The sequence below is a fragment of the Pyrus communis genome, chromosome 13 (assembly GCF_041283825.1).
Source record: "Pyrus communis isolate YQ-2024b chromosome 13, ASM4128382v1, whole genome shotgun sequence".
Classification (NCBI taxonomy): domain Eukaryota; kingdom Viridiplantae; phylum Streptophyta; class Magnoliopsida; order Rosales; family Rosaceae; genus Pyrus; species Pyrus communis.
In genome coordinates, this window is record NC_142577.1 from 21341331 (window position 1) to 21363731 (window position 22401).

The window sequence follows — 22401 nt, forward strand, 5'->3', positions numbered from 1 at the left end:
GATCTCTCGATTGTAACAACATGTTGAACCTTAACAAACTTAACTTTACTGCTCTGGAAGTATCTGGAAGCAACTACCTAAAGTGAGTTCAAGACGTGAAGTTTCACCTTACTGCAAAAGTCTCAGGGCCACCATTAAAGCTGAAATGGATAACCGGGTTGGTGAAGATTAATAAACAATTGCAATGAACTTCATCCAAATACATATAAAAAATGCTCATCTACCACGATGAATGCCCATGATAGATTGCAATCCACTATGGACATTATGTGTTAGATCCCACATGGCCTAAGGGAGTAGATCCTTTAAGCCTTATATGTACGTGCCCATCTCCATATTGCACACAGCCTTTTGGAAGCTCACTGGCTTTAGGTTCTATAGGAACTCCGAAGTTAAGCGAGTTTTGGCTAGAGCAATCTCAAGATGGGTCCCCCTAGGAAGTTGCTTGTGAGTTTCCAGAAACAAAAACGTGAAGGCGTGGTCGGGGCTTAAAGCGGACAATATCATGCTACGGCGTAGTCGGGCCTTGGATGTGGTGGAGCCCGGGTTGGGATGTGACAATTTGATATCAGAGCCAATCCCTAGCCGAAAGTGTGCCGACGAGGACGTCGGGCCCTAAAGGGGGTGGATTGTTAGATCCCACATCGCCGAGGGGAGTGGATCCTCTAAGCCTTATATGTAAATGCCCACCTCCATATAGCACAAGGCATTTAGGGAGCTCACTAACTTCAGGTTCCGTAGGAACTCCGAAGTTAAGTGAGTTTGGACTAGAGCACTCCCAGGATGGGTGACCCCCTGAGAAGTTGCTCGTGAGTTTCTAGAAACAAAATCGTGAGGGCGTGGTCGGGGCCTAAAACGGACAATATCGTGCTACAACGGAGTCGGGTCCGGGATGTGGTGGAGCCCGGGTTAGGATGTGACATTATGCCTGTTAGTAATTTGGATGTAATAAAAAGTTTCAATTTCTATCACGATCTATGTTTGTTGTCAAATGTAATGTAACCATGAACAATGCCTGTTGTAGATTGAAATTTAACACCACGGATACTATGGCCATTGTGGATTACTAATTTACCAAGAGCAATGCCTGTTATAAAAAAAATTTCTAAAATTTCTAAAATATAAATACACACACACACACACACACACATATATATATATATATAAACCCACAAAATTGGAAATTTACTATAAATACAATTTTTTTAAATAATCACATATTAAAAAAGAATTACAAATTGTACAAAGCTAACAACACCACCATTGATTTATACTAGGAAATATCAAACTATACACAAAGCATCAACCAGGCCTCAAATAACAAGGAAATTATCAATTGAAAGATTTCACTTTTCCTTGAACACCTCCAAACGTCTTTAAAAATTAATAATATGAATCTGTCGTTAACCTATGAACAACTGAAATTATAAACAACGTAAATCACAAACATTCAGTAGTATTGAAATTATATGCAATAATTGTACTAAATAAACAATTACTTGAAGTTGGGAATTACCGTTTCAACCAAGTTTCTTGAAGTTCTTTAGTGAGCCACCGAAGAGAAGGATCTTGGAGTCCTTGACCTTGAGGTAGAATTACAATTTGAGGTAGAAGCTTGAACAAGGGAAATTGCCATTACTGCACATCAAAATACACATAAAGGAAGAAAACAAAAAATATATATAATGAATAGGCAAAGAATATGGATAAGGCAAATACATTTTCTGAGAAGCCATGAACACGAGTCGCACCATTCGTAGCCCCCATCTGCGTCTCCATTCATTAAACACCCACAACCAAAACGTATAAAAAAAAAAAAAAACAACTTGAGATTATGATTGCCATTTATTTACATCAAAGTAATTCAATGCAATTATATATAGAGTGGGCAAGAGATAGAGAGACCTTCGTACAAACTGTTCTTTATTACACTGGAGCTTTTCCCTTAACATCTCAATCAGAACAAGACATACTCATGCACATGCCTAAGAAGCAAAGTGGCTCATCCCACTGATTTTTTATTTTTTTTATCACAATGGACATATTTCAAATATATGGGTTACCAAGATTTATTCAAAGCTTAACTTATTTAATGAGATTGAGGGAAACATCTTCAATTTGCTAACCATATGATGTCCCCTGAACTAGTTAAGTAGAGATAATGGAAGCTGCAATCAAACCAACAAAACAGCTACAACAGTATTAGAACAAATACAATACAAAATTAAAATACAAGAGCAAAGTTCCAAAATTTGAGTGAGAATATAGAGAATCAAATTCAAAACCCTAACCCTAAAATCTGTCCAAATATTTGCATACCAATTTCTAAGCCATAAAGTGAGAAAGGCTAGCAAATGCAAACTGCCCTGCAACCCAATCGTCATCCACCATCATTCATAAGAGAGAATAAGCATAGCGGTAGTTTTTGAACAAGAAAAACATTACTGCGACAAATTATTATCAAAGGCTCATTAATAAAAGAATATCCAAAAAAAAAAAAAGATACAAATGAAAATCAAACTTACCCAACCAAAAGATAAGGAATATTCATCCAAATGTAAACTCTTCATATTGGCTGGCAAAGCAATGAGATTCGACGGAGCAACGGACGGATCGATGGAGTGACAGCGGAGCAATGGACAGACGAATCAATGGAGTGAGCGGCGTGTTGGAAATTCAAATTAAAAGTCATGTGATCTGTCCATGTGATGCTAACCTTTCTTTACAGATTGTTTCCAGCAAAATATAATCACCATTACTCCTTCCATGTTCAGCCGAATGGTGATGAAAGACAGCAAGTGTGCTGCCATGTGATGTGCTAGCAGGAAGACAGCAGTGTGCCTCCATGTGTTAGCCGAAAGGAAGGTATTACAACCTGCCATGATGCAATGCATGTGTATGCCAACTATCAAAGTTGCTGCATGTGTTTGAAAGGGTGTAAAGATGTGGAACACCATCATTCATTATATGTATTGTTGGATTGTTTATTTTTTCAGTTTTGTATAAATAGGCCATCTTGCTAAGCCTTAGAGCATCCCATCCGAATCCCATTTCCCATTCATTTAATTTCAGCTTGTAAGCTATTGAGTTTGTAAACTCTCTTTTCATATATCTAAGTGCAAGTGTTTTACCAAAGCTTGTTGCTTCCCTCATTTCTCTATTTCTTTGTCCAATTTTATTGAGAGTGAAAGTGAGAGGTGTGATAGAGTTTGTAAACTTATCACCCACATATTTTGGTATTGAGTTAGTAAACTTTAGAATACCAACAATTGGTATCAGAGCCAGAATACCATTCTGGCAGGTGCAGCAGTTATGGCATCCACCTTAGTGCAGCTCCAAGTTCCCACATTGAAGAAAGAAAATTATGAAAGATGGTGCATCCAATTCAAAGCATTGTTTGGATCACAGGAGCTATGGGAAGTTGTCAGTAGTGGGTATGTTATACCCACTGCCGAGCAAGAAGCCGTATATACTGCGGATCAAATGAACACTCTCAAGGACTTACGAAAGAAGGACCAAAAGGCGCTGTATCTTCTATACCAGGGTTTGGAAGATTCAACGTTCGAGAAGGTTGCAGAAGCAACAACGAGCAAGCAAGTATGGGATACACTCAGTACAATCTACAAAGGAGTAGATCGAGTCAAGAAAGTGAGGTTACAGTCACTTCGAGCAGATTTTGAAACTGCTCACATGAATGAAAGAGAGAGCATCTGCGACTATCACACAAGGCTTATTGCGATAGTAAATCAGATGAGGAGAAATGGCGAGAAACTCGATGAAGTACGAATTGTGGAGAAAATCCTTCGGTCACTCACATCCAACTTTGAGCATGTGGTGACTACCATTGAGGAATCGAAGGATTTGGAGACAATGAGCACAGAGGAATTGCTAGGATCCCTCCTAGTTCACGAGCAACGCATTCAGAAGAATGCAAGCCCCACAACGCTAGAGCAAGCTTTGGAGTCAAAGTTGAATATTGACAAACCAAATAAAGCTCGTGGGCAGTGGAACTCACGTCGTGGGAGTTCATCCAACCGTAGCCGAGGACGAGCCCGAGGAAGAGGTCGAGGCTATGCACAAAATCAAGGTCAGTCTCAGGAGTGGAGATCTACTCGAGGAAAGGCGCATATCCAGTGTCACAACTGTAAGCAATATGGACATTATGCCAATGAATGTTCACATAAAAATGGTGAGCATGTCAACATGGCAGAATCAAGTGGAAATACTGATGAAGAACTTACAGTCTTGCTAGCACACCATGATTCCAGTAGCCAACAAGATGTTTGGTATTTGGACTCTGGTGCAAGCAATCACATGTGTGGAAAGAAGGAGTTTTTTGCCGAACTCAAAGATGGGGCCTATGGATCTGTAAGTCTTGGTGACTCCTCAAAGTTGCCAGTTGAAGGCAAAGGTAAGATCAAGATCATCCAGAAGGATGGTAGAGAAGAATACATCTCCGATACCTACTACATACCAGGTATGAAGAGCAACATTCTGAGCATTGGTCAACTGCTCCGGAAAGGGTACATTATACATATGGAGAACATGCTTCTCACTCTCAGGAATGCAAGGAGAAAGCTTATTGCACGTGTTCGAATGTCAAAGAACCGGATGTTTCCGTTGAATTTGAACACAAAGATTGGAAGCTGCAACATCGGTGTAATGGAAGATGAGTCATGGAAATGGCATCTTCGATTTGGCCATCTTCATTTCAATGGCCTAAAGTTGCTGTCAAGTGGAGGAATGGTTCGTGGTCTACCCCAAATTGAAGCCACACGCCAAGTATGTGAAGGTTGTGTGCTTGGCAAGCAAGCACGACTATCGTTCCCTGTTGGTGATACATGGAGAGCAAAGGCACCACTGCAGTTGGTGCACACAGATATATGTGGTCCATTGGATCCCATGTCGTATGGAGGTAATAGGTATTTTATTACCTTCATTGATGATTTCAGTAGAAAGACTTGGGTCTATTTTCTCAAGGAGAAGTCAGTTGCCCTAAAAATTTTCAAGGAGTTCAAGGCACTCACAGAGGCTGAAAGTAACCACAAGCTTGTGGCTGTGAGATCAGATAGAGGTGGAGAGTACACCTCCAATGCTTTCCAAACATATTGCAAGGAGCAAGGAATTAGGCATCAACTTACTGCTGCCTATACCCCACAGCAAAATGGGATAGCCGAAAGAAAGAATTGAACCATCCTTGACATGACAAAGTCCATGCTTAAGGAGAAGAATTTGCCAAAAGAGTTATGGGCAGAAGCTGTAGCTTGTTCGATTTATTTGTTGAATCGATGTCCAACAAAGAGTGTCAAGAGGATGACACCACAAGAGGCTTGGAGTGGATACAAGCCGAATGTTGCACACCTAAGAATTTTTGGGTGTGTTGCATATGCTCAAGTTCCAGAAGCCAAGAGGAGGAAACTTGATGATAGAGGTGAGAAGTGTGTGTTTGTGGGCTATAGTGAAGAGTCCAAGGCATACAAGCTCTACAACCCACTAACTGGCAAACTAGTGGTTAGTAGAGATGTCATCTTCAGTGAGGAAGAGATATGGAAGTGGAACAACAAAGAAGTCAGTAAAGAGAAGATCGTCTCCACTGATTTTGAAGAACCAGAAGTTGTACCACCTATTGAGCAACAGCCTGCTCAAACAATCACAACAACTCCAGTGCACAGAATTGCAAGGAGTGGTCCTACATCTAGTGAGGAAAGCAGCTCCTCAACTCCAGTGAGGTTAAGGAGTCTCACAGAGATTTATGGACAAGAAGAAGAAGAAACCAACTTTTTCTGCTTCTATGCAGACCATGAGCCTCTCTCATTCAATGAAGCTATGGAAGAAGATTGTTGGAAGAAAGCCATGGAAGAAGAGATCTATGCCATCGAGAAGAATGACACTTGGGAGCTAACAAAGCTCCCACCAAATCAGAAGGCTATTGGTGTCAAGTGGGTTTACAAGATCAAACGCATTGCAGATGGAAGTGTGGATCGATACAAATCAAGGCTTGTAGCAAAGGGCTACAAACAGAAGTATGGAGTGGACTATGATGAAGTCTATGCTCCAGTTGCAAGACTTGACACGGTAAGATTACTAATCTCTCTTGCCGCTCAGCATAAATGGAAAATTTATCAATTAGATGTCAAGTCAACCTTCCTTAATGGAGTTCTTGAGGAAGAAGTGTACGTGGAACAACCGGAAGGCTTCCAAGTACAAGGAGAAGAAGAAAAGGTGTATCGTTTGAAGAAGGCTTTGTATGGCCTCAAGCAAGCACCACGAGCTTGGAACTCAAGGATTGACAACTACCTTCACCAAAATGGATTTCAGAAATGTCCATACGAGCATTCAGTTTACATGAAGAACGGTGAAAAAGGGGAGTTCTTAATTATTTGTCTCTATGTAGATGACTTGTTGTTTACAGGAAACAATGAAGCAATGTTCTATGAGTTCAAGCAATCCATGTTCAGTGAATTCGAGATGACTGACAATGGATTAATGTCATACTTTCTTGGCATAGAGGTGAAGCAAGAAAGTGACGGTATCTACATCTCTCAACAAAAGTACATGAGAGATATATTGGAGAAATTCAAAATGGATAAGTGCAATATTGTCAACACTCCAGTTGCAACTGGATTGAAGCTGTCTAAGGAAGGAGAAGGTGAGTTTGTAAACTCAACCGTGTACAAAAGCTTGGTTGGAAGCCTAAGGTACCTTACAATCACAAGACCTGATATAGTTTATGGTGTTGGACTCGTGAGTCGATACATGGAAACACCAAGGGAGTCTCATTGGCTGGCCGCCAAGAGAATTTTGAGGTACATAAGAGGTACTCTAAACTATGGTCTGTTTTATAATTTTGGTGAAGATGCAAAATTATTTGGTTATTCAGATAGTGATTGGGGAGGTGACCAAGATGAAAGGAAAAGCACAACTGGCTATGTGTTTTTTCTAGGATCAACAGCTTTCTCATGGACTTCAAAGAAGCAATCAATTGTTGCTTTGTCATCATGTGAAGCCGAGTATGTTGTTGTAGCCTCAACCGTATGTGAGGCAATTTGGTTAAGAAATCTGTTGAAGTCAGTGTGTCATCCACAAGTGGAATCGACTGTGATTCATGTGGATAACATCTCAGCTATCAAGCTTGCAAAGAATCCTGTTCAACATGGAAAGAGCAAGCACATTGATACCAGGTTCCATTTTCTAAGGGACCATGTGAAGCAAAAGACAATTGAGCTTGTCTATTGTCACACGAAGGAACAAGTGGCAGACATCTTCACTAAGCCATTACCAGTTGAATCATTCCGGCTGTTACGTGAAATGCTAGGCATGAAGGCGTTTTAATTTGAGGGGGCATGTTGGAAATTCAAATTAAAAGTCATGTGATCTGTCCATGTGATGCTAACCTTTCTTTACAGATTGTTTCCAGCAAAATATAATCATCATTACTCCTTCCATGTTCAGCCGAATGGTGATGAAAGACAGCAAGTGTGCTGCCATGTGATGTGCTAGCAGGAAGACAGCAGTGTGCCTCCATGTGTTAGCCGAAAGGAAGGTATTACAACCTGCCATGATGCAATGCATGTGTATGCCAACTATCAAAGTTGCTGCATGTGTTTGAAAGGGTGTAAAGATGTGGAACACCATCATTCATTATATGTATTGTTGGATTGTTTATTTTTTCAGTTTTGTATAAATAGGCCATCTTGCTAAGGCTTAGAGCATCTCATCCGAATCTCATTTCCCATTCATTTAATTTCAGCTTGTAAGCTATTGAGTTTGTAAACTCTCTTTTCATATATCTAAGTGCAAGTGTTTTACCAAAGCTTGTTGCTTCCCTCATTTCTCTATTTCTTTGTCCAATTTTATTGAGAGTGAAAGTGAGAGGTGTGATAGAGTTTGTAAACTTATCACCCACATATTTTGGTATTGAGTTAGTAAACTTTAGAATACCAACACGGCGGAGGTGAGAAAGAGGGAGAAACCAAGGCCGAATTTGTAAGGTTTCAACGAAATTGGGGGAAATTGGTACAAAAACAAAGCTTTTGATGGCAGTTTTGAAGAGATTCTGGTGCATAGAGTCCCGTCTCCACTAAGTTGGCTCCGAGGTGGAAGAAGGGTTCTTCTGGCATCAGCTGAGGGACGAATCGGGAAATGTGAATAAGGTTTGAGAGGAAGTATGAACATGGGTGTTTGTGGGGACATAGGATTGGAGTAGATGGAAGCCACTGTGAGAGAGAGAAAAAGAGAGGACAAAAATTAACGAACTAATAAAGGGGAAGGGAAGATAAAGTGGAAGAGATGGGGGCATGGAGAAGGCAGAGAGCACGCAAAGTGGATTTGTCAAATTTCAAAGACGTTTAAAATTTTGCAAAATTTCATGTCCCGCCTTCTCTATTTTTTTTTTTTTAAATTATGAATAACTGTACCACACGTTATACCTTTGATAGATAATAATAATAAAAAGGCGTTGTGGATATTAGTCATATTGACTACGAGCATCACACATGGTGATTTAGTATATTCACAACATGCAACTTTGCACATGGTTATTAACGACTATTTTACCATGGACTAAAATTTGCATGTGATAAAAAAATTGTTATAAACCGCATGCTCACTACGCCCGTGATAAATTTGTATTTTTTACAACGAACTCTTAATGCCCGTGATCAAATTATTGTGGTAGATGAGCTGATGTCTTGTAGTGGACGTACTACAGACTTAGTATCTCGAGAAGAGCTCACCATTACGAGCACGGTTCATCTGTGCTGCTATCCATCGGAACTGACCACTCAAGTTGTATTTCTTAATGAGGTCATGCATCTTTTCAATCTCTGCAATTTCTATCCCTAGAGTTCTTGACATCCATGTAACCACCAACCACAACAAGGTTTAACATTTCTCTTAACTTTGCGCTCTTAGCATATATAGCACTCAACAAGTCCAGTTAAAGTTTTCACTCTATCAAGTCTTGACATGGAAAAAACAATAGGCTTTGATCTATCACTCAACAGCCCACTGCATCACCATCAAACGAGTATCAGACGATTGAGTGAAGTACATGTATGTTGCAACCCTGATATCTATAAAATCTCAATGCCACTCAAAGGAGGCTTAAATTGTTTTTCAGAAGTTCTTTACTTAACATTAGAAGATACTCACATATGCTCGTCGTTCTGCTCAGCACCATATAAGAGTTCTTCAATTTGACCCATGTAGAGCAGTAAGCCTTTTTTCCTTGTCAGAATATGGAAAGTATATACACATATCTGCTCCTGGGGAGACGATACAGGCCAGGAAGAGTCAAGGCAGTGTGGCTCTCGTCCAACGTTATTCTTGCTGAGATAAAGAACAAGAATATTAATCTTTAATGCAACAAACAAAAGTGACTAGAATCCTGGGAGAAGAACAATGGGCCACATGCTGCAAATGATGCAATCTACTTCATTGTGAAAGACAAGTCTTTGAACTTGTTAACCATAAACGTAACTTATATCATATGACTACATTTCAAGTGAAAAATCAGGCCGCAGATTAAAAATTAGAGGTAAAGAACTAGACGAACAATATAGTCAATTCATGTTCCAAAAGAACTAGACGAACAATCAAACCTTCCGGGAATCTCTTGGTATGTAATTATGAATCTGCATTGCTCATTGCAATGAGATCGGCTGTGAATTGACTTGAAAAATGGTACTTATCCTCATGCTTCTTCCAAAATATATCAGAATCAGGGTACTTTGTTCTCTACAATGCATGAGCAATATTGCACCACATGGAGAATTCAGTTTTGACAAGTTAACTCCAATATATGCCCATTGTTATTCCACCAATATCTGTGTTGCATCTGAAATAATGAATTAAAAACTAAAATTCACCTGTGTGATTCCCAGTTTATAAGATAACAGAGTTGCAACAAGCTTTCCATCACTATAGTTTTCCAATGATTGGATCTGGAACTATAAAACTTAAGAACACAGGTTTTTCACTTTGATTGCATACCCATTCAACTGTGGGATGCTTCTATTTATAACCAGGGATGGGCAACGGTTATGGTAGGCGGGTAACTGAGGTTATTTACCCATAACCGTTTATGTTTATACCCGCATAACCGTTTACCTGTTGGGTAATTGCATAAACAGTTATACTCATACCCATAACCGTTTATAAACGGTTAACCATACCCATAATCGTGTACCCATTTAACCATAACCGTTTACCCATTTAACCATAATCATTTATCCGTTTACCCGTTTTTGAACCCGTTTATCCTTTTTTTACCCATTTACTCGTTTTTTCACTGGTCTACATGTTTTTTTTTTTTTTAACAACTTGAAAATTACAAAAGAAAAATTTGTCATAATTTTCGTTTTCTGACAAATAAACACCGTTATAGGTACATTTTAACATGCATTTCTCTATTTTAATCATTTAAGTCCTCATACAATTTCAATAATTTAAATATTAGTTTACGACCAATATTTTTCTACTATGAGAGAAGTACTCACAGTAGAAGCCATTGCAGGCATTAATTTGTAGAGGTAAAAAATCAATAGCAGAAAAATTCAACAAAAATCTCGAGTTGCAAATCAGGTTATAGACAAAATAATTTTCCGTATTAAATTAAATGGGTAGATGGATACCAGTTATAACCACGTGTAATACCCATAACCGATGGATACCCGTTATAACCGCAGGTAATACCCATAACCGCCCATTTAAATTTCACGAATAAACGGTTATACCCATAACTGTTTGTTCATCTAAACAGTTACCCATAACCATAACCGTGAACTTTAAATGGGGCGGGTGACCGCGATTATCCAAACTCATGGGTATTTTGCCCATCCCTATGTATAACTGCATCACGATTACATCTGAGGGTTTGAAAACCCTATTTACAAAGAGTTTTGAAATTCAAATGATACAAAACAGAAAACAACAGATTACAAATATTTGAAAATTACATCCTATAAACAAGGAAGCCTAATTAGTGAGAAGTACTTTAAACAAAACTAAACTCCTAGAAGTACGTTAGACTCCTCAAAGCACAGTGGGTTTAACCTCAGGTTGACTTCATAAGCCCCCCGCAAGCTAACAGGTTGTGGAACAACTGCAAGCTTGGAAACAAGTAATTTAAATATTGACGAAGACAGCCCTTTTAGTAAAAATATCAGCAAGCTAGTCCTGGGAACAAACATAATGTACCAACAGCTAACCATGAACAACTTTCTCACAAACATAATGGAAGTCGACCTCCAAATGCTTTGTTCTTGAATGAAAAGCCGGATTGGATGCAAGGGCAATCGAAGAAACATTGTCAGACCAAATAGTTCGTTGAACCAGATGCAGGTGGAGATCTTTATAAAGAGACCTTAACCATGATAACTTGGCTGTAGTATAAGCTAATTGCTGGTACTCCACCTCGGCACTCGATCTGGAGACCGTCTTCTGCTTCTTCGAGCTCCAACAGACAAGATTCGAATACAAATAAATACAAAAACCACCTGTGGAATGATAAGTATCTGGGTTGCCAGCATAATCTACATCAGAATAGGCTATTAACTTGGGATTTCCTAGTTTATACAGTAACCCATGATTATACGTAACTTTCATGTAACGAAGTATTCTTTTGACTGCCATCCAATGATTGTTCTTCGGTGAGTGCATAAACTGGACACCTGATTTATAGTGTATGATAAATCAGGCCAAGTTATCGTGAGATATTGTAGGGCACCAATGATACTACGATACATCTTTGGATTGTCATGAGGATCACCAACATAGACACTCAATTTCTGACCAGACAACACCGGAGTGGAAATTGGTTTTGCCTCTGTGAACTTAGTGCCTGTGAGTAACTCCAGGGCATATTTGGATTGACTAAGATGCATGGAATCACCATTATACTTGACCTCAATACCCAAGAAATAATTTAGTGGTCCTAAGTCCTTCATTGAAAACAAGCTGCCAAGTTTCTTTATCAAATGAGTCATTTGATGAAAATTGTTCCCTGTAATTAAAATGTCATCTACATAGATTAACAGAATAAGATAGACACCCATTTTATTGAAGACAAACAAACTATAATCACTTGTAGACTTTTCAAATCCCAGTTGAAGCAAGAAGTTTGAGAAATGTTGGAACCAAGCCCTAGACCCTTGTTTTAAACCATAAATGGAACGTTACAACTTACATACATGATTTGGATACTGTTTATCAATGAACCCTAATGGCTGACGCATGAAAACTTGTTCATTTAAATAACCATGCAGAAACGCATTCTGAACATCTAGTTGTCGCATAGGCCACTTCTTGGACACCGCAAGACTCAAAACAAGTCTAATAGTGTTATGCTTAACCACAGGACTGAAAGTCTTGGTATAATCCATGCCAGCCTTCTGGTGAAATCTATTAGCCACTAAACAAGCTTTATGATGTTCAATAGTGCCATATGTTATTCGTTTAATCTTGAACACCCATTTATTTGGTAGCATGTTCATGTAAGGATGATATGGAACTAAACTCCAGGTTCCACACTGTTGTAAAGCATTAACTCCTGCACCATAACATCCATCCACTCTTGATGCTTGACTGCCTGACTGAAACAGGTAGGTTCAATATGAAATATATCAATTGTAACATGCATAGCATACTTTGGATTCGGTTTTAGGACCCCTGACTTAGAACATGTAGTCATATGATGTCTTGTATCACTAGTCACATCAACATGCATAGGTTGTGAATCTACCAATACTTGCTCGTTTGATTGTAGTGAGGGTCTCAAAGGCAGGCTAGGTTCTATAGATGAGAATGATCGATGTGGGATATCAGTTGAAGGGTTGATATTTGGCAAAGTGGTTGCATCAGAATGGGATTCTATAAGACTTGCGAGATTAGAGGTAGGAGAAATTTGTGGGGTTGCAAGAAGATTAGTTTGACTAGGACTAGGTAATGCAGGCATCGAAGAAGTGCACGTTAACGGAAAAGTAAATAATAATTGGGGTAAGTGATTGTTACCTTGTGAATCAACACTTTCAGAAGAAGATGTGAGTCCTTTAAAAGGGAAGGAATCCTTATCGAATAGGACATGGTGAGACAAATAAACTCGTCTTGTGGACATATCCAAGCATTTGTATCCTTGATGGTTTAGTGAATACCCTAGAAAAACACATGACTTTGATTTTTGTTGCAATTTATTTTGAGTGTATGGTGTTAACCAGGGAAAACAATGACAACCAAAGATTTTCAACATGTCATAATTTGGTTTCCTTTGAAATAATTTCCTAAAAGGTGATGCATTTCAAAAAACACATGTTGGCAAGTGGTTGATTAAGTATGTAGCAGTTAAACATGCATCAAACCAGAATTAATTTATTTGACATATAAGACTAAGAAAGCATAACAATTGCAGTTTCAACAATGTGTCGATGTTTTCGTTCAGCCAAACCATTTTGTTCAAGGTGTTTAGGGCACGAAAAGCGTTGTGAAATACTGTGTACAACAAGGAATTGTTCGAAAACATGACTTTTATATTCACCACCTTCATCACATTCAAAAGGTTTGATTGTGCAGTTAAACATTTTTTCGACTTTGGCTTTAAGCTTCATTAATATTTCAAACACTTCATATTTGTGTTTCATGGGAAAAATCCAAGAATATTGCGAATAATCGTCGACAAACAAAACATAATAACGAAAACCTTCATTAGAAATAACTGGAGAACACCACACATCAGAGTGTAAAAGTTGCAAAGTAAATTGAGACATAGACTTGGAAACATTGAAAGGTAACCTAGTACTCTTACCTAAAGGACATGACTCACAAAAGGTTACATCAGAGGTACCATGAATCGGTACCAATTTATTTGAAACTAAAAATTTTATTATTGGTTTAGCAAGGTGGCCAACACGAGCATGCCATTTTTGAGCCGAGACCCTTACTCCCACAAATGCAAAAATAGAATGCTTGAGATGTCCACTGCCATTTGGAAATGGGTACAACCCATTCTCACATCTCCCTCAGAAAAGCGTCTTCCGTGTCTTGAGGTCCTTAACAAGGAAAAAATGTGGAAAAATTAGTAAGTAACAATCATTATCTAGGGTAAACCTATGGGCAGAAAGGATATTAGTGGATGCAGTAGGGCAATGAAGGATATCACTTAAAACAAAGAAGCAAGCATTAGTATTAAGTTGATTTGAAATGTAGTGTGCAATCGAGATACTAGAATTATTACCTACACCTCCCACACCTTTATTACCATTATACTCCTTGGGATTGGGCAAATTCTGAATATTTGGAGTAATATGTGCGTTGGCACCTATGTCCAGGAGCCAAGATCCATTAATGCAGTAGGGCAATGAAGGATATCACGTAAAACAAAGGAGCAATCATTGGTATTAAGTTGATTTGAACCGCAGTGTGCAATCGAGATACCAGAATTATTACCTACTCCTCCCACACCTTTATTACCATTATACTCCTTGGGATTGGCCAAATTCTGAATATCTAGAGTAATGTGCAAGTTGGCACCTGTGTCCAAGAGCCAAGATCCATTATGCTATTTGTTAAGAGTGATAGGTGAAGACATCATTGTTGAAAGACATTTGGTCGGGATTCTGCCTTCAAATGCAGTGTTCATGCATTGATAACAGTCAAGTGCAGGATGACCTGGTTTGCCACAGATTTGACAAACAATTTTATCACCACAGGAAACAAACTTTTCTCCATTACCTTGGTTGCTCTACGGATTATTGTTGTTGCAAAGGTTATGCCCTCTTTGAGTTGTACCACGGTTTGAGGAGTTGCCTCGTCCACCACCACAAGAGCGACCACCACCATGGCCTCTTGAAGCTACAAAGGCATTGACAGTAACTCCTTCAACCAAAAGAACATTGAGTTGGATATGTGATAGGAGTGTCACGAGCTTGTGCAGCACTCACAATCATCTCGAACGCTGGTCCAAGATTATTCAACACAATCTAAACCAATTCTCTATCACTCACAGGTTGCCTAGCAAGGGCAAGGTTGTCAGCTATCGCATTCATGCGATCCAGGTAATCCACCACAGATAGATCACCCTTTTTGGTCTGCAACAGCTCATTTCTCATAAACAAAATTTGATTTTGAGATGTGGATGCATACCTTTGCTCAAGAGCTTCCCAGGTAGCTTGAACATTTATTTTGCTTGCCACCACAGGTAAGACAGAAGCTGTAAGAGATCCATTAATCCAGCTGAGGATCATTTAATCCTATTGCACCCAAGTTGTGTACGCAGGATTCACAATGGTTGAACCAGCAACATGTTTTGGAGGACACATCAGCGTGCCATCAACATACCCCATCAGGTCCCGACTTTTTAGAATAGGAATAATCTGAGCCAACCACAATGGGTAGTTGGTTCTATCTAGTTTGATGTTTACGACAGTGGAGAAGAGATGGAATGTGGTGTTTTGAGGGTTGTGGTTAACAGCGGAGACATTGTTAACAACGGAGACAATGGGTAGTTGGTTCTATCTAGATTTGGTTTTCACCTTTCCTTTCTAAGGCCAATATTTGGGAATTGAGTTCTATCCAATTACCTATTTTCATTGCCTATCTTGTAACCCAGCCAATTAAAACAATAATTTATTTTTAGACTTGATGTTTTTCATGAAACTCAAAGTTTTTCATGCTTAATTTAAGCCAAAACATGTCTATAGAATCTAAATGTTCTACTTTTGACTGTGGATGTTTATCCCATAATATTGACTACAATCTTGATCTCTCCATTGCAGCAACATGTTGAACCTTAACATACTTGACTTTACCGCTCTGGAAGTATTTGGAAGCAACTACCTGAAGTGGGTTCAAGACGTGAAGCTACACCTCATTGCAAAGAGTCTCAGGGCCACCATTAAAGCTGAAACGGATAACCGGGGTGGTAAAGATGATAAAACAATCGCAATGATCTTCATCCGAATACATATACATGACGTACTGCAGACTGAGTATCTCGATGAAGAGCTCACTGTTACGAGCACGGTTCATCTGGGCTGCTATCCATCGGAACTGACCACTCAAGCTGTATTTCTTAATGAGGTCATGCATCTTGTCAATCTCTGCAATTTCTTCTCTATCCCTAGAGTTCTTGACATCCATGTAACCACCAACCACAACAAGGTTTACCATTTCTCTTAGCTTGGCGCTCTTAGCATGGCAGTCAACAAGTTCAGTTAAATGTTTCCCTCTATCAAGTCTTGCCATGGAAAAGACAATAGGCTTTGATCTATCAATCAACTGCTAGCCCACTGCATCACCGTCAAACGAGTATCAGACGATTGAGTGATGAAAATGAAGTACATGTATGTTGCAACCCTGATATCTATAAAATCTCAATGCCACTCAAAAGAGGCTTAAATTGTTTTTCAGAAGTTCTTCACTTAACATTAGAAGGTACTCACATATGCTCGTCGTTCTGCTCAGCACCATATAAGAAGTCTTCAATTGACCCATGTAGAGCAGTAAGCCTTTTTTCCTTGTCAGAATATGGAAAGTATATACACATATCTGCTCCTGGGGAGACGATATTAAACTTGGGATCAAAAACATCAATCCCGTGAACAACTCGATACAGCCCAGGAAGAGTGGGGGCAGTGTAGCTCTCATACTGTCCAACGTTATTCTTGCTGAGATAAAGAACAAGAAAATTAATCTTTAATGCAACAAACAAAACTGACTAGAATCCAGGGAGAAGAACAATGGGCCACATGCTGCAAATGATGCAATCCACTTCATTGTGACAGACAAGTCTTTGAACTTGTTAACCAACGTAACTTATATCATATGACTACATTTCAAGTGAAAAATCAGGCCGTAGATTAAAAATTGGAGGTAAAGAACTAGACGAACAATATAGTCAATTCATGTTCCAAAAGAACTAGACGAACAATCAAACCTTCCGGCAATCTCTTGGTATGTAATTATGAAATCTGCATTGCTCATTGCAATGAGATCGGCTGTGAATTGACTTGAAAAATGGTACTTATCCTCATGCTTCTTCAGTTTTGACAAGTTAACTCCAATATATGCCCACTGTTATTCCACCAATCTCTGTGTTGCATCTGAAATAATGAATTAAAAACTAAAATTCGCCTGTGTGATTCCCAGTTTATAAGATAACAGAATTGCAACAAGATTTCCTTCACTATAGTTTCCAATGATTAGATCTGGAACACCCTGCAACTCAGCGGCAATTTCATTCGAGGCATCCTAGAAATAACACAATAAGAGAAAAGGAGTATGTTGTATAACCCGTAAGTAGTTATTAAGAACCCAACAGTGTGCATCATAAAAGTGAAGTACTCAGGCAGTAAAAAAGGGGACAGAAAAAGAAATAAGGGGAGATTAAAGTGTTGAATTTAGATGATTCGCCCACTCAAATTCAAATTCAGAATATGGTGTAGTTGGCGGGAACTTAGAAAGATATTCCTCTGCCTTTGCTAAAGCAGACTGAAGTCTGGGTATGCTCTGAATTCGATCGTTTAGCATCATTGCCTGCACAAAATTTTAAAACTAATATCATTCAGTCCAAAGGTACGAGTATTTCACAACCTTATTGTCATATTACTTCAAATATGGCTTTAGGTCTTACACTAAATCTGAATGCAAAGAAAAGACGACCAGAAAAATAAACCAAAGGGCCAAAAGAATTAGCATGATAACTGAAAAAGTGGAATGTTCATTCATGCAAAGCCCATAGCAAACTCAAACTTACATGTCCATCATGTTTGTGTGTACGAAGAAAATCGAGAAGAGACTCCAAACTTTCTTTGCTACGGAACATAACTGAAGATAAGTGACGGTTAAGGAATTGAACCCCATTTCCAATTGATGATGAGCGGGTTGGTCGAGGGAAGTATGTAGGAGTTTGAGACCCTCTTGTCCCACATTGGTCAATAATATTTTTTTACTAGTCTTTATATAGGCTTATTCCTTCTTCTTAGTAATTAGAACTTGGACCATTTGGAAATGGATTGAAGGCTTGGGTCTTATGGTTGTGTGGATTAGGCTTGAATATAATATAGCCTAAATACAATTAATATTAATTAATGCCTTGGGGCACTTGGGGCCTTGGAATTTAAAATTAATCAGATTCATTAATTTTAATTTTTGGATTAAGTTTTTTAATTAATTTATTAATTAAAAAACGTTTTGATTAAAATACACATTTATTAGAAAGAGTTGTACGTTTTGATTAAAAGACACAGCTATTAGAAAGAGTTGTGTACTTTCAAATACACTGAACATGTATTTGAAAGGGTGTGAAACAGCCTATATATTTGCAATCACAGTATCCAAGTGAGAATCATCTTTTCTTCCTCCTTATCTTCCGTACAAAATTTCCAGAGAGTAAACACACAAAGCAATTTGCTAGAGTTCTATAATCCAGTGCGGGTTGTAGAATTAGGTAGTTGTATCCTGGTCGAGCAGACGTTGTAGAACTACAAACACACTAGTGGGACGGAAATACTGTTCGAATGACATAGCGTTTGCGCTAGCCTCTACCTTCAATTCATTCAAGTTAGTATCATTTTAATTTTTTGTAATTATTGTGTTATTACATTTTGTATTGCAAGTATTTTTGAGTAATAAAGTATAAGTATTTCGGTTCTATATTTCTGTTATTTTATTGTTTCTAAATTGTTTTCCAACAAAGTATGCATTAAATGGCTCCAGATCACATACTTATCGTTGCACCTAGGACAATGATTTCATTTTAAGACTGCATTCATGTATAATTGAACTGAAAGAACAAATAAAAACTGTCTAGTTCGCCTATGTAATGCTACTCCAGATAAGTGAATTGCAAGACTCGGCATAAATTACAAAATTCAGTAACAAGGATTAAGACAGGAGAGCCCTTGCTCTCCGTCTATAAGCTCTTCCTTGTGAACCAAAGATATTCAGCAACACTTAAATGATCCACACAGAGTTCATACTCATTAACTCGAACATACTCCCAAACACCAGGCCTTGGACGAAGTGCAAAAGCCACGAAAGGAGCCAGAACAATTGCTTCCTAGATAACGAGCAAAGACCAAACTCAGAAAACCAGAACAACAAATGCAACTTTCATTAGCCATGCAGAATGAAGATTTCTGCTTTCTTGGTCCCAAATAATAAAAAATTACTTCAAATTGCAACATTTACTTGTCAATTTCTCAGCAAACAAACAGATACTAGAGCCACATCCTAAAAGAAAAAAAAACAGTAGCAATAATTGTAGGAAATTGACCTGAGCAGACTGTAAGACTTTACTGAAGGAGCTATCTTTGAGCTTCTGCATGCCTTCACCCTCCATGATCTCGTTTTCGAGCTCGTTTATCATTTGATGGGGTTGCAGAATCCCATTTCCTCGAGCAACATACCTTCCAACACAACAAAACCTCAACCTTCTCAAAACCCCACTCAATTCCAACCCAAAGAACCCTCCATTTGAAATGCAATGTGAGAGAGAGAAATATGTACCCGGAGAGAAGCAAAACGAGCTCATTGCGGTGAGCAGTGAGGGTGTCCTGAATGGTGTTGCGCATGGCTGAGACTGGAGGCTCCGACGAGACAAAAGTGGTTGACGGCGGAGCAAATCAGAAAGGGAGAGAGGTGAAAGCGAAGGTGAGGTGGAGATAAAAACGGCCATTGTTTTGCTGTGATCAGAGAGAGAGAGGAGTGAAAGGTTGATAAATGTGAAGGGGCACCTGGCGGTGTTTCAGCGGCTGCATGCATGCCTCTGGAGGAGTCCTGACGCTTCTTCCCTCGCGATTTGAAATCATAACGAAAGCTTTTGGCGGCGACGCGGAGATCCCTGTGGCTGTGAACTGGGCTGCATTTGAGCCTTATGAAATTACGGGAATTAAACCGAACTTATATGTTTGGCCTCCCTTCAATTTTATTTAAAACAAAAACAACATTTATATGCCTTGTGCAAAATTACCACAATTAAAATTAAAAAACTTATCGATATTTGGTGAGGGGCATTTGAAACAATTAACAACGTGTATTGATATCATATTTTTTTGGTAATGAAGAACCTACAAAGTTTTATAGTCTCAAAATTTAAAAAGGGAATTTCTATTGACACTTCATAAATCTTATTTTGCACTCCAAACTTTCTATAATTAGAAAGAAAAATATACTTGTAAGGAATGTAGAATAAGATTTTTAAAATGCTAATAACAATTTTTCATAAAAATATGTTGATTCATATCAGCATATACTCTGAGTAGTTAGTAAAAATTGAGAAGCACAATTGTACTTCTCGATTTTTGAAAACATAAATCAAAATAATATGAAAGATTATTGGATCAAACTATAACTAGAATACCTAAACTAGCTACTTCCAATGTATGCTTATGCTTATGCGACATACAACCTTATTGTATACGATCGAATTAGTTATTTTAAATATATATATATATATGGTTATGCTTATGCGAAAACTAGAATGAACCTCCAACTTAGTTCAATTACCACTATGACTAAAACAAGCTTTCATGATCTCTTACCAACATCATTGATCAGTGTATAATTATAAGACGCATAGAGGACTATAATCTACAGAGAGAAGAATACGGTGGCATACAGCCTTGCGAATTTGAGCTATAACATGAATCATAAGTGCTATTTTTTAGAATGAATTGGAACTCATTTTTTTTAATGATGTGATAAGGGTCACTTGGACTTGAATTGTTTGTAATAACTCTTTTAACTAGTTTTGAAGTGCTTCACCACCCTGTGTTACCAAAATAAAAATGAAACCACTAATTTTTACTCTATGTAAAGCTTTTTTATATATGTCTATCAATACCTCGTATATATTTTAAAATTTAGTGCATGGCTCTTCTCTTTCAATATTCCACTCTTGCATGATTGAAACAGGACAAATCATGGGAGCTATTTGTTTGTTTTCAATTTTCAGTTTTTATTTTCAAAAAAACTAAAAAGTAATAAAATGAAATGGTCATTATCAAACCAACCTTTAATTAATGGTAAGAACTTTTAAGAAACTCTTACTTTATTACAAACCTAATTAAACAGGTTGAGAGTATATACATCGATCATGCATATCCGTAGCAGATATACAGAAGCAGCAACAAACATCTGATAGCTTCTTTGTCATGCATGAGCTATCACCATGCTGCTCATTCACTTGGAGCATGTTTGACGCCAAATAAAATGCAACCAACTCCTAGATTATATGGAATCTACAGGCAACCAACTCCAAGATTATATGGAATCTACAGGGATGCAAGTGTGCTACTTGTTAAAATCCCACATCGGTGAGTGAAAAAGAAAATCATGGGTTTAAATATGATTACCCCATTCTAATTAATATCAAGGTTTTTTATGGTAAAACGCCACACCTGACAGATTGGGCAGGTGGTAAAATTGGGGATAATATCGGTGTCATTAGAGTGCCCCCCCCCCCCCCTCCTCCTCCTCCTCCTCCTATGGTGCGGAGAGAATGAGCATGTATGCAAGTCCTCCTCCTTTTATGGACCAGTAAGGGGTGGAATCTTATGCAACTCGTTGCTATATAATGAGGAGCCTTAATTTCTACTAATAACATTAATATCTCTATTTGTTTGTCCTTAATTTCTAAGTTCTCTCGTAAACATGCCACTCTACATTTCTAATCCTTCTCCTAGTGAAAATCATTCACCGTTTGTTTCTGATACTCCAAGGACGTGAAGAACCACCCAGAAACAGGTAGGAGGTCATTTCAAATCCAGTAAATAAGGATGATAAGCATGACAAGAAACCAGTCAGTTCTTGTTCAATTCCAAAGGACACGGATATATACAAGATTGTTCCGCGTTCATACGTAGTACAAGGCCGTTCAGATACATGAATACCACTATTTCAAATTAAGAAGCACGGGACTTATTTCAAATCCATTTTTACCTTTTGCAGCATCATTTGTATAAAATAAAGGGAAAAAGTGAGATGCTAGTATAAAACATTAGTAATTAAGCTCTTCCAATAAAGTTGGGCACAGGGGAAGTAGCAGCTAGTTTATATACATGTACGGTTATGGATAAAACTAGAACAAAAACCCTAGCAGACTGTGTATGTATTTTCTAATTTTAATATATGTCTCTTCCTCGTTTAATAAAGAAGTCTGTTTCTGGATTAGTGAGTAATGTAAATATATTGAACTCTGAAGAAGTGAAAAATGGAAACCAAGTTTTAACATCCACGTAACCACAAACCAAAACAAGGTTTACCACTTCTTTAATTTAGCAGTCAACAAGTCCGGTTAGATTTTTCAGCACCACGTCACTCGTGCTACTGCCATTGAAATCTGTCATCTGTTCTATATTTTTACAATTGGATTTAAAACCCAGCTTAATGTTTTCTAGGAATATAAAA

The 22401-nt window shown here is 38.3% G+C and overlaps 1 long non-coding RNA gene and 2 pseudogenes across 1 annotated transcript; all 3 read right to left on the reverse strand.

The window, feature by feature from the left end:
• Window positions 1-1184: 1184 nt before the first annotated feature.
• On the reverse strand, window positions 1185-2660 carry LOC148691934 (uncharacterized). The gene is made up of 4 exons (XR_015954973.1): window positions 2320-2660; window positions 1720-2168; window positions 1517-1638; window positions 1185-1418 (listed from the first exon to the last, which is right to left on the reverse strand). It is a non-coding gene; the product is annotated as an uncharacterized LOC148691934 (long non-coding RNA).
• A 6158-nt stretch (window positions 2661-8818) lies between these two features.
• LOC148691935 (sucrose synthase 2-like) lies at window positions 8819-10511 on the reverse strand (annotated as a pseudogene).
• Window positions 10512-15852: 5341 nt separating this feature from the next.
• Window positions 15853-19565, reverse strand: LOC137736189 (sucrose synthase 2-like; annotated as a pseudogene).
• Between the last annotated feature and the right edge of the window lie 2836 nt (window positions 19566-22401).